This window comes from Sinohyriopsis cumingii, chromosome 19 (genome assembly GCF_028554795.1).
Source record: "Sinohyriopsis cumingii isolate HCF-2022 chromosome 19, ASM2855479v2, whole genome shotgun sequence".
Taxonomy (NCBI): Eukaryota; Metazoa; Mollusca; class Bivalvia; order Unionida; family Unionidae; genus Sinohyriopsis; species Sinohyriopsis cumingii.
The window spans coordinates 66566914-66583761 of NC_142979.1; positions in this window are offsets into that span (position 1 = coordinate 66566914).

Genomic DNA, 16848 nt, shown 5'->3' on the forward strand with positions numbered 1-16848 from the left:
CGCTTATCAGATACGCGATGGTCCCCTCATGCTGATGCTGTGAAGGCTCTGTGTCATGGGTACAAAGAAGTTCAAGCAGCTCCTGATATGATTGCAAAGGACAAAGACCAGCCTAGAGACGCTTCCTATGAAGCAGCAGCTCTAAGCAAAAAGATGGATAAGTTGGAAATTGCATTCCTGACCATTCTCTGGAATGATATCCTTGGACGCTTCAACGAAACAAGCAAGACCCTACAAAAAGCAGATATGGATATATCAATCGCCGTCAATCTGACCCACTCACTGAAGCTTTATGTTGATGCACTTAGAGACAATAATTATTTTGAAGAATATGAACGCAGAGAAAAAACACAAACTCACAACGCAGAGTACTACTACAGCCAAAGACGAGTGACTAAAAGAAATATGCGAACTACATTTCTGGAAGGTCCTGCAATTTACACTGTTATGGATGCGAGCACAAAATTTTGAATCTTGCCAATCATCGACTCATTGATCACTGAACTAAACAAACGTTCTGAAGCTTATGAAGAAATCAGCAGCAGATTTACATTCTTAATCAAACTGGACCACTTGAATTTTGAACAAATAACATAATGCAGTGAAAAGCTTGCAAAGTTCTATTCTCAAGATCTTGACCAACACGAACTAATTTCAGAATGTGTACACCTGAAACACTATATGTCAGTATCACGTGCAAAAACATCAGTGCCATCTATGCCAGCAATCTATGCCATGATAAAGAATGACAATCTGGAATCAACGTTTCCAGAAGTTGAAATTGCAATAAGAATGTTTCTGTCAGTGATGGCAAGAAACTGTACCGGTGAACGTTCATTCTCAAAACTTAAATTAATCGAGAACGAGCTTCGCAGCCGTATGATGCAAAAACGACTAAACTGCTTGTCTGCCATGAGTAAAGAATCAGATGTGTTGGAGTCTTTGAATTTCGATGATAATATATCAGAGACTTTGCTGAGACAAAACATGAAAGCGATGTTTGTAAGAAAATGTCCTGACAATGTATAGCAAAGTAAGCAAACATTCACTCATTACAATAATACAATATCGCTTTCAATTTAATTAACGATAAAAACTTTAGCGTATGTTTAACTAAACTTTTATTTGTTTTGCACGCGTAGAAGGCCTACTGCTGTGTTAGCTGCGTTAGCAGTTTAGTACAATATTAATAAATTTAACAAAATGACACACATTCACATGGAAATGCAATGCAATACTCTATATCTGAGACTGAGAGACTGAGTCGAAAATCGGGTTACTCTCATCATCACTAATATTAACAATGGCAGAGTCATCCAAAAGTTGTTAAGACTTGATGTATGTCTCTCATGCCATGTTTCTGTTTGTACCCTGGACTGGGTAGTATTGCATCACGGACCACGTGATTGGTGGCCTCATCAAAACTTGAGAAAACTCGACAATTTACGGAATCATGGTATCTTCTTCAGAGTATCATCACTATACGCCCACGATAATTAGTTTTATAAACATTACAGTTGAATTAAAATTTGTCTAATATTACATACATAAAAGGAAATGTTTTATTTATAGTCTCCTTTAATGTTTGTCTCTGTGCATCAATCGTTTGCATACTGGTGAAATCGTCAGAACATGATATTCATCTCTTTCAATTTTCCTTTGACAAACCATGGAACAGATTAGCTATAAAATATACAGATTATGCTATTATTGAGATACACGTGTAAGGAATAATACCGGCATGTCATTTAATTCGGGAAAATCTATAAAGCAACCTTAAGGTCATTCAGTTTATATAGAAAATGTTAATTCCCGTGAATCTAAAGAGGCAATTGCGTTATGAATTGACGGTAAAAAATTAGAAAAGTATTTGCTACCTCCCTGCCACTACAAATGAACTAGCTCCATAGGTATTATTAGACAAGATGGCCGCTATCGCTTAACCGGCTTGAAGCAGCTTTCCCGTTTTTTAGTGCCGTTTTTATGATATTTGTGCTTGTTGCATGTCTTCATCTACGTTATTGTGTTCATTATGTATTGGCTGTTAAATTCGTATGTGTTTCTTCATCTCCTTGTTTTGGAAATGAGAAAAATTAGACTTTTTCTTAACTGTCTTGCTCCACTGTTTTTGAACAAACCGCCATCACGTGATACTCGCCAGTCAACTCATTTATGCTACGATGGGCCCTCATTAATTGCTTTAAATGATCACTCCTTGGTTCTCCATACTACATTGTGCTCTAGACTAAACGAACTGGGACTACATTCATCATTACCTAAATGTAAACAGAAGCGAAAGAAAAAAAAGAAACGCTGTTTCAAAGCTGGCCGGCGTAGAACAGGAAGAAGAATTCCAGTTATCTAACTTATTTCGGCTCAACAATTTAAAAACAACATTCGACCGTTAATATAGATAACCTAATTCAAATCCCTATTAATTCGTCAACCTTTGTGTCAACTATCCAAGAGATACCTTTGCGGAAAAGCGCACAGAAATAGTTAATTTTATCAACGACCAGAATATAGACGTCTTTTGCCTGACAGAAACATAGCTAAAAACATCAGCCGATGAGCCCAAGTGTGCGGATTAACACTAACTGGTTACTCCATCAAGTCGTTCCCCGTAATTCTCGAGGAGGTGGAATTGCTGTCATCACAAAGAACTCCATGATCAAACGTCTTAACCACACCACAACATTCAATTTCGACCACACATCGTTTGAACTAGTCCAAACCACTCACACTGGAGCAAAGATCATTCCATTTTTTCTGCCTATACCGCCCTCCTCCTAGTAGAAAAAAAACAAGCTGGCTGACTCTCTCTTTTTGGAACAGTTTCCGAATCTCCTGGAGAATGGAAATTCGATAGGTGGCAACCTGATTATTCTTGGAGATTTCAACTTTCACTTTGACTGTCCAGGAAACCCAAATACATCAAAACTCATAGATTCCATTAATGTTTTCAACCTCAAACAGTCAGTTAACCAACCCACCCATAAACATGGTCACATTTTAGACTGGATTCTTCACAGACCTGATGATAACATTCTACGGTCCACCCTGGTATCCCATGACCTTGCATCAGATCATCTCTGCATTATATGCCATCTTGAAGTATCAGTCCCTAACCCTCCACCTTTATCTGCTACTAAGAGAAACCTCCGTATGATAAATAGAACCAAACTAATGCACGACATCCAAGCAAACCTAACAACTTGCTTACCTCCTACAGCAGAACAACTCGATAACTGCCTGCGTTCATTGCTTGACAAACATGCCCCAGCTACCAAGTGCAGAGTATCAATTCAAAAGTGTTCTCCATGGTATAGCAGTGTTAGGGACCAGCTTCGCACTGCTAAAAGAGACCGTCGTAAAGCTGAGAGGCTTTGGCTTTCTACCAGACTCACTATTCATAAGCAAATATATGAAGCCGCTAAGAAGAATGTCACAAATATAGTCCATCCAGCGAAATCAGCCCACTACACCACTAAGATCATGGAAAGTTCCAGCTGCAAAGAGCTCTTCGAGATTACTAACAAGCTAATGTCAAGGAACAAATCTACACCACTTCCAACTACCTTCTCTCCAGTCGACCTTCCGGACATGTTTGCAAATTTCTTCCGTGACAAAGTACAAACCATTAGAGACAAGCTTGACACCACAATTTCAATTGACTCGTCGTCACCATACAGTTGGGATACAGAATTTGAGCGGCAACCATTAGCAGCATTTGAACCTGTCTCTATGGATTTCGTACGTACAATCCTGATGAAGAGTGCACCAAAGTCATGTGAACTTGATCCAATTCCAACATTACTGCTGCTTGAGTGCTTAGATCTAGTATTGCCTTCACTAACTGATCTTACTAATACCTATCTCTCTCATCCGGGGAATTTCCATCATATTTCAAAACTGCCACTGTAAAGCCTCTGCTGAAGAATCCAACACTAGACCATAACGATTTAAAGAACTACCACCCAGTTTCTAATCTCCCATTCATATAAAAAATCTTAGAAAAGGTTGTTCTATCCTAGGTTGTATCTCATCTAAATTCAAACAGTGTTTTTAGCAATGTACAATCTGCATATCGCCCTTGCCACAGTACTGAAACTACTCTTCTAAAAGTAGTTAATGACATTCTCTCTGCGTTGGATAGCGGAAAGATTACAATCCTCACCCTCCTTGATTTGTCTGCAGCATTTGACACCAATAGACCATGATAGATTACTTCACCGTCTCCAGCATGTATTTGGCTTTTATGATACAGCCTTACTGTGGTTCAAATCCAACTTGGTCAACAGGAAACAAATTGTATCTGCAAATGGAATATACTCCAGCCCAGTTAATCTATGTTGTGGTGTTCACAGGTGTCTGTTTTTGGACCTGTTCGCTTCATTCTGTACACTTAGTCGCTCTCAAGTGTCATAGATCACCATCCAGTGTCTCACTAAGTGTACGCTGATGACACTCAAATATACAAATCTAGCCACCCAACTGAAGTTGATGCTACCATCCAAGGTGTAGAGAGGTACATTTCTGATGTGAAATCATGGATGACATGTAACACGCTGCAGATGAATGATGATAAAACTGAGGCCATCCTGATCACAACACAAAGACTTTCTCATTCACATCCTTTAGCTCAAACAATAAATATCAGCAACACCAACATTAAATTCACACAATCAGTACGAAACCTAGGTGTTACTCTGGACAGTACTCTCACATTGTACCAACATGTCTTGAACATATGCGAGGCTGCATATCTTGAGCTGAGACGCATCAGCTCAGTTCGCAAATATCTTTCAGTTGATGCCACTAAAACACTTGTGTGTTCATTAGTACTTTCAAGACTGGACTATTGTAACTCAGTTCGGTCTGGTACATCTCAATATCTGCTCCAGAAACTTCAAAAAGTTGAAAACACAGCTGCTCGGATCATACTTAGAGTACCACGATCAGAGCACACCTCCCCCCTGCTCTGTACCCTACACTGGCTATCCATTCGATCCAGAATCAAACACAAAATTTGTTCTCTGTGCTACGTTTTACTGTCGGACTCTAGTCCAACATACCTCTCTGACCTCACCCATGTGTACACACCAGCAAGATACTTAGGCTCCTCTTCTGACAATCGTATACTCATTAATCCCACTATGAAAACAAAGTCATATGGACAGCGTTTTTTTGCATACCAGGGCCCAGCAACGTGGAATGAATTGCCCACTGAACTTAGACACAAAGACACAGTGATCACATTCAAGAATGCTCTTAAAACTCACTTATTTCAACTGCAAGAACAAACTTAAAGACCTAATAATGTTTCCTACCTGAAATATTCTCAGCATGTTTTTTTAAATGTTTTCTAATTTGATGGTGTTTGTTTTTGTAATCATATCATTATATGTTCTTTATCTTATAGGTGTTGTCTAATATTGTAAAGCGCTTAGAGCTTCTAAAGATTATGCGCTAGACAAAGTCCTCATTATTATTATTATTATTATTATTATTATTATACATTTCAATACTGGTGAAAACAGTTATTGGAGAGCCACGACATTTTGCTGAATTGAAGGTTAACGAAGAGCAGATAATTTGGAAAACTTCTCCGGCAACCAGCGTTTGCAGATGTAGCAGATGTGTTAGCTATGGAGGTGTTTTCTATTTTGTTGTCTATAATATAACCCGAGTTGAAAGATATCATTGCCTATGCACCTTTTAATCTTCAACATACACTGGAATATCAGTAATGAAAAGGACGAAAATTGGTTCAAAAATTGGTTCAAAAATTAGTTTCATATATATATATATATATATATATATATATATATATATATATATATATATATATATATATAATTGGCACATTGTATCTGGCAAAAATATATATTATGTGGTTTACTGTGTTGATAATTTGGCTTTTATTACAAATCAATTATAAAACTATGCAAATCTGGGAGGACTAGATTAGTATATGTCTCGCCGGACTCACAGTGTTACATAAGCTTAACGTTCATTGAACGAAATGTCGAGTAAAGAAAATGTTAAAGACAAATGGAACCTGTAATAGTTTTCGATTTTATCAATTCTGCTTTAAGCTATTTGCCTTTTGCTCAGAAATAGAAACAAGCTTAATGATCTCCACAAAAATGTACACGGCCCACCAATAATCCTCTCTGAGTACACATTAGCGAAAATGTGGGTAAAAAGTCTGCGCACATGAGGGACAACAACAAACTATTATCGTATAGGGCTTCGCTTGATTACGTCTCTGCAGTGTCGGGTTATAAATAACATCTTTCTTTTTTTGGTAACAAAACCATGTGAATGCAGCACGCAGTTTGAAAATAAAGAAATATTCCATCACGATTTAAAGAGAAAATAGATTGGTCAAGTAATTAAATCTGTTTCAATGTTTCTTTCTCCAAGACTTACAGCTATTTCAAAACTCTCGCACATTGTTTAAAGACTCTGGGTTGTAAGTAAATCTCTGACGAAAATCCTAAAGAAGAAGAGACTTACTCTTCCATTCAGGGTGACGCTGATTTCTTGTATGAATATATTCCTAACACTTACCAGTTATAATTCTTGCAAAAACTACCTCGTCCCTACGGATAGTCCTGTAGGAAGGAAGCCATACGCTTTATGTAGGTTTTATTTCATAGAGATTGTTATTGACAGGATCATTCTATGATGCATACCAACTACTAAATAATGATTTTTTAATACTTGGTGTACAATCAGAGTAAGGTATTTTAAAATCAAATACTTGTCGACGGAGGGCTATTTTAGCAGTGCGGTCTGCATTTTCGTTACCTTTTTTATCGACATGGACCCATTACCAACAATTTACCATATTGTGAGAGGTACACAGATCAGTATGATTGATGAGAATATTGGTCAATAGTACGTTTTCCAACTTCCTCTTTTTAAGTGACTGAAGAAATGATAGTGAATCGGATTGGAGCACAAATCATGTTTGGTTTCGATATATTTTAGAGCAAGGACTATTGCCCGGATTTTGTCTAAAATATCAATGCGCCGGATTGCAAGCGGACTTTTATAGTGTGTTTTCCGCTTATTAACGCATCAGAAGAGTTCATGTCATACATCGAGCTGTCAGTGTAAATTATTGTGAAGTTCTTAAATTTGGAAAGAAGTTCCTGATAAAAGTTATGAAAACTGAAAGGATTTGTTTTGGAGTTTTTCCTTCGCGCATCGTTAAAAGTACATTGTGTTGTTAAATAAACCAGGTAGTTGTTTCAGAAACAGAAGACGTTTGGAATTGTGAAAAGTCGATTTCGTATTCTATTGCCAAAGGTTTATTTAACATTTGGTTTGGTTTTTGTATATTGTTTTGTATTTGGGTTGGAAAACAGACGCAAAAGCAGGGTTTTCAGGATTGGATGTTAAATTTAGGGCGTATTGGACAGATAATGTTTCTGTGTGGTTGCGATGTGAGGTGGCACAAACGTTTCAGCCGAAACGTCTTCACGTAGTGATGTCCGAAATGCTCCCAAAGCTAGTCGTATTGCTTTTCGTTGCACTGGGTCAAGCACCTTTAGGCATGATTTTCTGAGTGATCCATAAACAACATAACCATAGTCTAGTTTGAATCTAATAAAGGTTCTATATAGGTTAAGAAAGACTTTTATATTAGCACATATGTCCGTGTGTGCTACTACTTTGAGCAAACTAAGTACTTTCAAGCATTTAGCTTTGACTTTCGTAATGTGCAGAATAAAGGTGAGTATCCTGTCGAAGACAATGCTTACAACCTTTGTTTAGGATCATCATGTTGTCTTCGTATCTGACATATGCTTGCATACTGTTTCGTGACAATGCGAATTTGAAATTATAGGGAGAGGTCCAATTTTGAATTTTGTTCATATTTGTTGCAATTGTCTCTTAGCTGTATGCATGCATTTCGATCAATATCATATTAGGAATTCATCACCATATTGGGACCAATACACGTATGAATAATTAATAAGAACAGACAACTCATGTTTTGCACGGATGATGACTCAGGATGGAAATCTCAGTTGCAAACAGGAATGGAATTGGTGAAACTGTGTACATTATTCTACTGGAATAAACAGTTGTGAATAATTCCTCCGAACGTTTATTGTCAATATCAGAGTGATTACTGTATTTTTTTTAGAAAACCTATTTTTAAGTTACTATCTATATAACAGCCAAATTAATTTTCCGTACATAATCCTGTACAAATACGAGTTGATGACATTTACGTCTGACATCGCCAGTGTTATGAACACTGGTAAACCCCACTCCGATGAATAGCAACATATAAAGGCACTTTATATTTGCATGTGCGCCATAAATTCAGTAAATGTCACAAACATTCGAAAATATAACAGTTGACACCGAAGAAAGAGAATACCCAGAGACAAGCATTTTACAAGATTGTCCTTCGAATAATTATTATATAATATTACATGCGCCTTACAAGATTATTAGGCGTTTGCCTGGAAATGGATGACATGAGGGCAGAGCAATGAAATATAGATACTTACTAAAAATAAGACACGGCATAATAGATGGATGTAATGTCGGCAAATAATGATCATAATTTATTATTAGACAAATAAAACTGCATGCTCAGATCGATGTTCAAATGTAGAAACAAAACCATAAATATCTCAAGGTAGCAATTTATCATATCATCCCATAGATCCCATCAAGGACTGCTAAAAATCGTATCAAAATATATAACCCTTTTGCATGAACATTCATGGGAATAACTTAACGATTTTGAGATATGAATATACCAAGCAAGTTTCGAGTCGCGAAGCGGCGGGTGAGATATGGGTTGTAGCCCCCTGCAAGGGTAACCGTGCTTCCTGGTGAAATGTTAATGCGAAATATACGTAAATGTTGTTTTCGGGGAGCAAATCTAATAATGGTGCCAGATTGCTTTGCAATGACTCATAATCACTAACATGTCATCTGCCACAATAGTTGGCGAATATATTATGACAACCGAGCAATGCAAAATTAGTTATGTTGCAAATTAGACAGGATTTGTGTCCGTCATAAAGTCAATTTATTTGAACTCAGGCAATCAATATAAAGGTTTTGATTCTAACTGATGTTGCCCAGCAACCGACAGTGCCAATTCTTTGACATGAAACAAGTCCAGGGACAAAATGTGTATAGTTTTGGCACCCTTTTCGACTTTCGTTTTCGATATAAAAACTATTAAAGAGCGTGAAAGGTCATGAAGTTAACTAATTCCTGCCAGGAAGTCTCTACCGAGAGGAGTGAATAGTTTAAGAACTTTGTGAAAGATCATATTTATTTGAAGGTGAACGAACAATATTGGCAAGAAAAGACGGGGGCTTGGGGGGGGGGGGGAGAGATGAAAATTGTCAGGTTCATATGGAGAATAGATTGGAAATGATGTTTCGATGGTTACTCGGATATAATTATATATATATATATATATATATATATATATATATATATATACATATATATATATATATATATATGTGTGTGTGTATGTACGTCAGAAAAGTATACTGAGTAACTGACCTTACGCCAGAAGGTAGATCGCTCCGCCTACCGAACACGTGACTTGACAGCCTCTTAATCTTCGACAAACATTCTGTGAAAATGGCGGGCGTGATAACATTAAAAGATATACCAGACGTTATTGGTGAGCAATATTTGCCATATGAAACAACACTGAGACAGAGACAGAAAGCGAGAGCATTTATCCATCGCTTGCACTCTAAGTTACGTCGGTATGCGGAGAACTCGCCCCATGGAGAACTCGCCCCCACGTATCTGGTTAAGTCGCCCTAGAGCGGTTAGAGAAGTCGACAAAACGGTTGGAGAAGTCATCCCAAAACTTGTCACCCAAATAACCTTTTTATAACAAAATTAAGTCATCTTTTACGTGATTCATATATATATATATATATATATATATATATATATATATATATATATATACACGTTTTAGGTGCGTTGTGGGCAGTCATCCCGAAAGTGGGTTTACGGGAAGGACATGATATAGTTTACATTTCAAATCAAAATACATATACATAGGTTGTATTTCTTACATAGTAATTATGTATATGTTGAAAATAAGTATATACACTTATGTTATAGTCCTATTCATGTTTTCGGTTCGTGGGCAGATATATATATTTCATGGGCAGTTTTGACCTTTAGGTTGAAGATGACAAAGTAACTGCCCAAAAATACGTTCACGAAGAACAAACATATAGCATTCTGCCCGTGAATACGGTCACGGGAACAATATATAGCGTACTGCCCACGAATACGTTCACAAGTAACAAATATATAGCATGACTTTCCGGTGTGCGCGCGCAAAATGGTTGTCAAGACACGACGATAAACATTAATCTATTAAAGCATCCTTTGCAATGGCCAGCGTACATATAGCGGACGTGAGGTTCGTTTTTCACAGCTTGTTTGAAATAAATGGATGATTATATATCCAGTGTAACAACTTGTCTTGACAGCTTATGGATGCTAATGTTTGACATTTATTGTGAAGATGATTGTTCACTGCTTGTTGATGAATTCGTAGCTTCTGTTAATCGATGCTATAGCTCAATTTAACTGTCATACACTGATATGTTTAAGTCTGCTTGCACAGTTAACTATGCAGAGTTATGGAAATATAACAAATTGGTTTTAATAACTTTCAGAGTTTGTTTTACTATTACTCAATATTTGTTTCAAGTACTATAAAGGCTGTGATAGGTTGGGTGGCTTAGATTACAAATCAGGCCCTTCTCACTTGGGGGGGTGGGGGGTGGGTACTGCCCATTATGAATATTACTGGTCCTAGATGTCCAACCTGATATTTATGACATATAGGTTCAACATCTTACTGCCAGCAGAAATGGTGTTCTGTAGTATTTTTCCCAGTCAATAGTTTATGGATATATTATGTCATGTACTATGCTTGTTTAATTCTCTCATCTCAGTTCTGACGTTACCATTGAATGCTATAATGTTCCCAGACATCCGGTATTCTTGGTTATTAAAATTATATATATACACAGATAACTGAAGGTGAGTTCTCATTATTCCCTAACAATTGTAATTAGTGGGGCTGTAGCAATTGATGGTCTGAGAATTCAAGTTAACTGGTTCAAAACTTGGGTAAACAACAAACTGTTTTCTTCCTTTGACAGGCATCATAAAGTTTTGCATCTTTGTCTCTCTGATGACTGTGGTACACAAGTTACAGACTTTGCCTTAGAATGAGCCTGATTTTTGATACTTGTTACTGAATGGGGTGGGGTAGGGAAGTAACAAAATTATTAAAGGTGGAATGTATGCAAACCATGCTGGAAATAGATATGTGCCAGCAACTGCAACATGTAAGCTTCAATCAATTTGGAAACTATAAGCTTTATCCTGTAAATATTAACAGTTCACACCTTGTATAAAAGGTGATTTTGTGTTTGATTAACTGGAACTGTTAATTTATTATGTTAAGGAATTTATTGTTTTAACCCTAGTAAATGTAATATAATTAGGTCAAAAGTTCCAGTTTGTTTATTGTTTCCAGAGTTGATTATTGTAACTGGAAGAACCTGTTTCTAAGTGTTAAATGAAACGAAAGAGATATTGTTTACTCAAGTGATATAAAATAAAAGTTTAAAATGAACTGAAAGAAATATTGTTTATTCAAGTGATACAAAATAAATGCAAAAGTGTATATTCATTAAGAAGTGTATTGTCAATTGCAAATAAATGAAGATTTATCTTATTTTGTTCTTTACTTGTGTACAAAATTATACCTGGATTGGGCAATAATTACTTGGACTCCATTTGGAAAAGAAAAATCTATATGTCCTAAATACCTAATGTTCATATCATAATGCTCTTTTAATGGATGATTATGCTTTTCAGCTGACGTTACCATATTGCCAAGTGAACTAATAGTATGGCCTTCGGTGTGGCCCACTAATCACATTTGTAAATGAATTATGCATACAATAGAGAAATAGCTCTTAAAATATCTTATGAGTTGAACAATGTGTGTACAGAAATAAACATGAAGCAAATCTTTGAACTTGTATGCCACACATGCAAGTGAATTGGTGGTTTTCATATGTAACTTGTGTACTCTTATGGCTTTTGTCTATATTACTTTTAGCCATTTCTATTCACACACCAGAACACAACCTTTTTTGTCTGATTCAGGTACTAATGCAAAACTTATTTCAGCTGTAACTGAAGTATACAGAATTTTTCCTGACGTTGAGGCCTACTGTGTAGACAGTATAGCTGTAAGTCATCAAATCAAATGGAAGACAACAGTGTGCAGTTGAAGAAAATGATATATACCCAGTACCATTTAGAGTTATCTTAAAGAAAAGTCACAATGCACACTGATACAAGTAGTTTTAGAAAATGCATTTGTTCCACATACATTTTAACTTAACCCAAGAGGTTCAGTCTCTTGCCTAAAATTCAATCAGATGTATGCATTTATTCCATAAAACACAAAGATATAATGAACCAAATCATTTTCATTATTGAGTTAGGTAGTAGGCTATGTTAAAGAGTGCAATCACTTTATCGATTTTTTTTTCCATTACATTTTTATTTATTATAAAATGACATTTCTTAGTGGAGTGCTAGCAACTGTAACTTGAGGAATATTTTGTACATGCTGGCCTAAGTGTCATGAATATACTGTGCTACATTTTGCTTTATTAGGTATAATACTATCATGAGACTTGCTTGATTAAATCCTGAATTTGTCAGTTACACTTACAAGTCCACTGGTAGAATTTAAAATCTGTGACAGTTTGGGAACTTTTTTTGCAGTAACTGCAAATCACTTTGCCTTCACAGTCAATGAATTCAAGCCATTGATAATTGTCAAACCATTGTGACTGAAAATGTGATTGTCTCTTAGTTGTGTCCTATTTGATAATTTTGCTGCCACAGAGTCTGGATTGTGTCTCTGAAGAAATAGTTCATCTAGACTCTGTTGCAGTATTACATTTTATATGTTCAATTTAATGAATTTTCTTTCTTTGAATCATTCTTATGTCATAACTTGCGAAAATAGTTTAGTTAACAATATTTATTCAAACAGAAAAGATAACCTCACTTGACAAATCATCCTACTAAAGTGATCATGGCATACACTTTTATCTTTGAAATTCAAATATTGCCCACTCGTTAATTAACATAACTAATATTGCACATTGAAGGTGATCATATGTATCATCAGTTTTAAAAAAATAAAGACATAATACTATCATTTAATCACTGCATACAGGAAACAGACACTTGTGTCTGTAAAATGCCTTTCATTGGATTACTTTGGTTTATTAAAACCAAACAGCAATCCACTCAGGATTTTCTAGGATAGATACAGAGAATATATTATGGTCATTCAGAACGCTATCAATACATCAGACCAGATTGTTTTTATTATTATTTAGGCAAAATAACTTAGTAAGTCAGATGGCAAACATGAGGATGGTGATAGGTTATGTGGAATTTGCATTGAATCATCTGATCCCAGAAGATTTGATACATCTATAGACATATATATATCTTAATTTTAATTATTATTATTAAATTTTATTTTATTTATATATTATAATTTTAATAGATGAAGAAAAAGAAAAACGATGACCCAAAGACAAATCCTGCAAACTGTGTGCAAAAATGATTCCACAGATTATAGATGAAAACTTTACTATATTTAGCTTCAAGATATTAATAAATTCGGATTACTTCCTCCAGTCTGCTACAGTAATTCATGCCCATTGCACTCATAAATTGATTATAGTCCTTGCAGTATTTTGTGTGGGCCACAATATTTTAATTGATGCAGCTGATGCTCCATTCTTCAGTTCAGTGTTGATTCAAACATAGCAATGTCCCTTTGGGATGTGTGCATAAATAAAGAATGCCTGTCCCTTCATTACCACACTTGTTGAATTTATCGTGTCTCTCTGAAAACTGTACCATGTGAGAAAGAATTTTATAAACAAACTGGACATAAGTATTGCTAGACATATACTCAGACCTGAGACTTCATAAAAGACTGCTTACTTGTGAGGCATTATTAGTGCTAGGGCTTGAGGTAATAACTTGCTATATGTTTGGTAAGGCAAAATAAGGGGCCTTATGACTTAAATTGAAACTGTGAAAAAACAAAAGGTTCAAATGCAATAAACTTTTGTTTTTCCTCATTTGTTATATTACAGTGCCATGAAAGGTCATTTCTTTTATCTTTTTAATCCCTTGCCAATTTTAAGTCATCATCACTAACCAAGTCTCTAAATCAATTCTTGGCATATTTAGCTAAAATGGTGTCTACTGTTCCATTATATCATTGATTGTTTAGCTTGCTTGTATGGAGCTTAACACCATTTTTCAGGACATCATGGACTTTACATGGCAGCCAACATATTTATTGGAAGAAATCAACACACATAACGCTACTGGCAAGCTTTCTCATATACACACATTGGTTGGACTAGAGAGAGTTGATTAGTGATGTGTATGCCTAGACCATTCTATAATCCAGGGCCCCATGATTGAATACAGCTTAAAGAAATTAACCCTAATTCAATTTCCTTGTTGCATTTAAATCATAACACCCACCATGCAAAGTGACACATGTCTCAAGATTTTCAAATTTGTACATGTTTTGCAACTTTTAATTCTGAGTTGATGCATGTGGATGTGGAAATTCAGTTACTGAATACTTAGCTACTTATATAAGGAGCTCTCACACTGGTAAAAGCATGCAGTTGGGATTGTATTTGCAAGAGGGCAATTAATTGTTCAAAATACTGTTTTAGCTAACTACATATGCGAAGGGTTGATGTATAAAAAAGAGGATCAAGAAATCCTAGCTGGTAAAGATAATTGTATCCAACTTGACAGAAAGTGAGAAGGCCTTTTAATTTTGTACAGCAGTTTCATTAAGGAACCAACTATAATACCATTAGAAGTTTATGAGCAGCAAAAACCACATTTAGGACCAACTAGACATCAAAACCATATGCATAGTTCCATTTACGGCCAACCAGACATCAAATAGGTCATCTAGTGAAAGCACAATGTCAAAATGACCAGCCATCTAGGAGAAGTAGCAAGGAAGGGGTTTTCCAGATGCCCATTAAAACAGCCATATTGGAGGTTAGATTGGCACTATTTTCATTTACGTCCAACTAGACATAAGAAGTCTTTCACTGATATGACGATTCATTCAGGAGAAGTAGTTATACCAAGATTTTCAGGATGGCCACATTGGTGGCCTTATAGGATGTCTGTACAGCACCATAATTCTCATTCAGGACCTGCTAGACATCAACATAAGTATTTTGTACACATGTTGACACGCTGACACAATTATCCATTCAGAAGTAGCGATAAAAAGTTTCTTAATATGGCTACTGTGGCAACCACATTGTATGTGTGAGTGGCACCATCTTGTTTTTTCTTCCAGATATTTTCACACAAATATCATATTTAAAGATAACATGAATTCATACAAGATCTTGTCAGTTTATTTCATAACAGATTTTTCCCTCATATTAATATAATCTTTTGAAAACATTTATACATTATAGTTCTAGAAATTTTTCATGCTCTCAGAAACTATTAAAATCACAGCAGAAAGTGTTATGTTATATCTTTATTCAGCACTGAAAAATATTTATGAACTCTTAAAGTTTTTTCCCCTATATTAGCTTAATTTAATGAAGATTTTCAGACTATAACCTTTCCATTGGATTTGTTTTTTCAAACATGGCGTAAAAAGTATGTTATAGTAACCAATTTTTACATTGCCTTCACCATTGCAGAAATCTCTATAATCAATTTCCTAGTAAAGAAAAGCCAAGAAAATAAATGGACAGTTAATATTCACTTCAGGATCACAGACCTGAGGCAAATATGTCATTGTTAAATCAAACATTTTTATTGTGTTTCCTTAGACCTAAATATATATATATACTTGCTGTTACTCTAAACGAAGGCTGGTGATCCAGTTGATAACCTTTTGGGGGTTTTAAGGATGTCTTTAAAATTAAGGCCTTAAAAATGTTGAGATCTTATATTAAAAATGACAATTTGAGCCTTGCAGATTCATGTCCACAGGTGCCCAAATAAAAAAAAAAGGGGGGGGGGTGCAAGGGGCAAGCTTGTTGGTGTGTTATAAAATAACTGACTTATCATCGGTGTGCTGACAGGTGATGTGTAATTAAATCACTGTTGTAATATTAATAATGAGTGAGTCTGCACAAAGGAATTTCATACAGCTAAACTAGCTCAACAACTAGAGGCAATTAAGAAATATATCCACATTCGTGATTCTGTCAAATGGCAGATACAACAGCATCAGGAAGCTCAAGTGGCATTTACAGAAGGTAAAGAGCCGCTATATTTGTTATCTTTTTAGGGATGTGCTTGGATTTTGCCCTCAAGCTGGAGCAGTCATAGGATATATAATAAATCGCCACGGTCGGAATTTATCCCCAAGCTGGGGTAATCGATGGGTAAAGTCTTATCCACAGTCGGGGTTTTATTCAAGCTTCAGGTGCAAGTTTTTGTGCATCTCCATGCCCTTGCATAAAACACAGTTACACGTTTTTTTATATAGATATTTTTCAGTTGTAGACAGGAATAATAAGTATTTGCGAGTGTTTGAAATGAATGGGTTCATTATGAATTGAGTGGCACTACATTTCAAAAGCAAAATTGGATTGAAATGCAAGAACTGTAGTACGGAATTAGTGTTGGTTCTGGATCGTAGAATGGAATTGTGTGTGTGTGATTGGATTTTTAACGTAGCTTGAA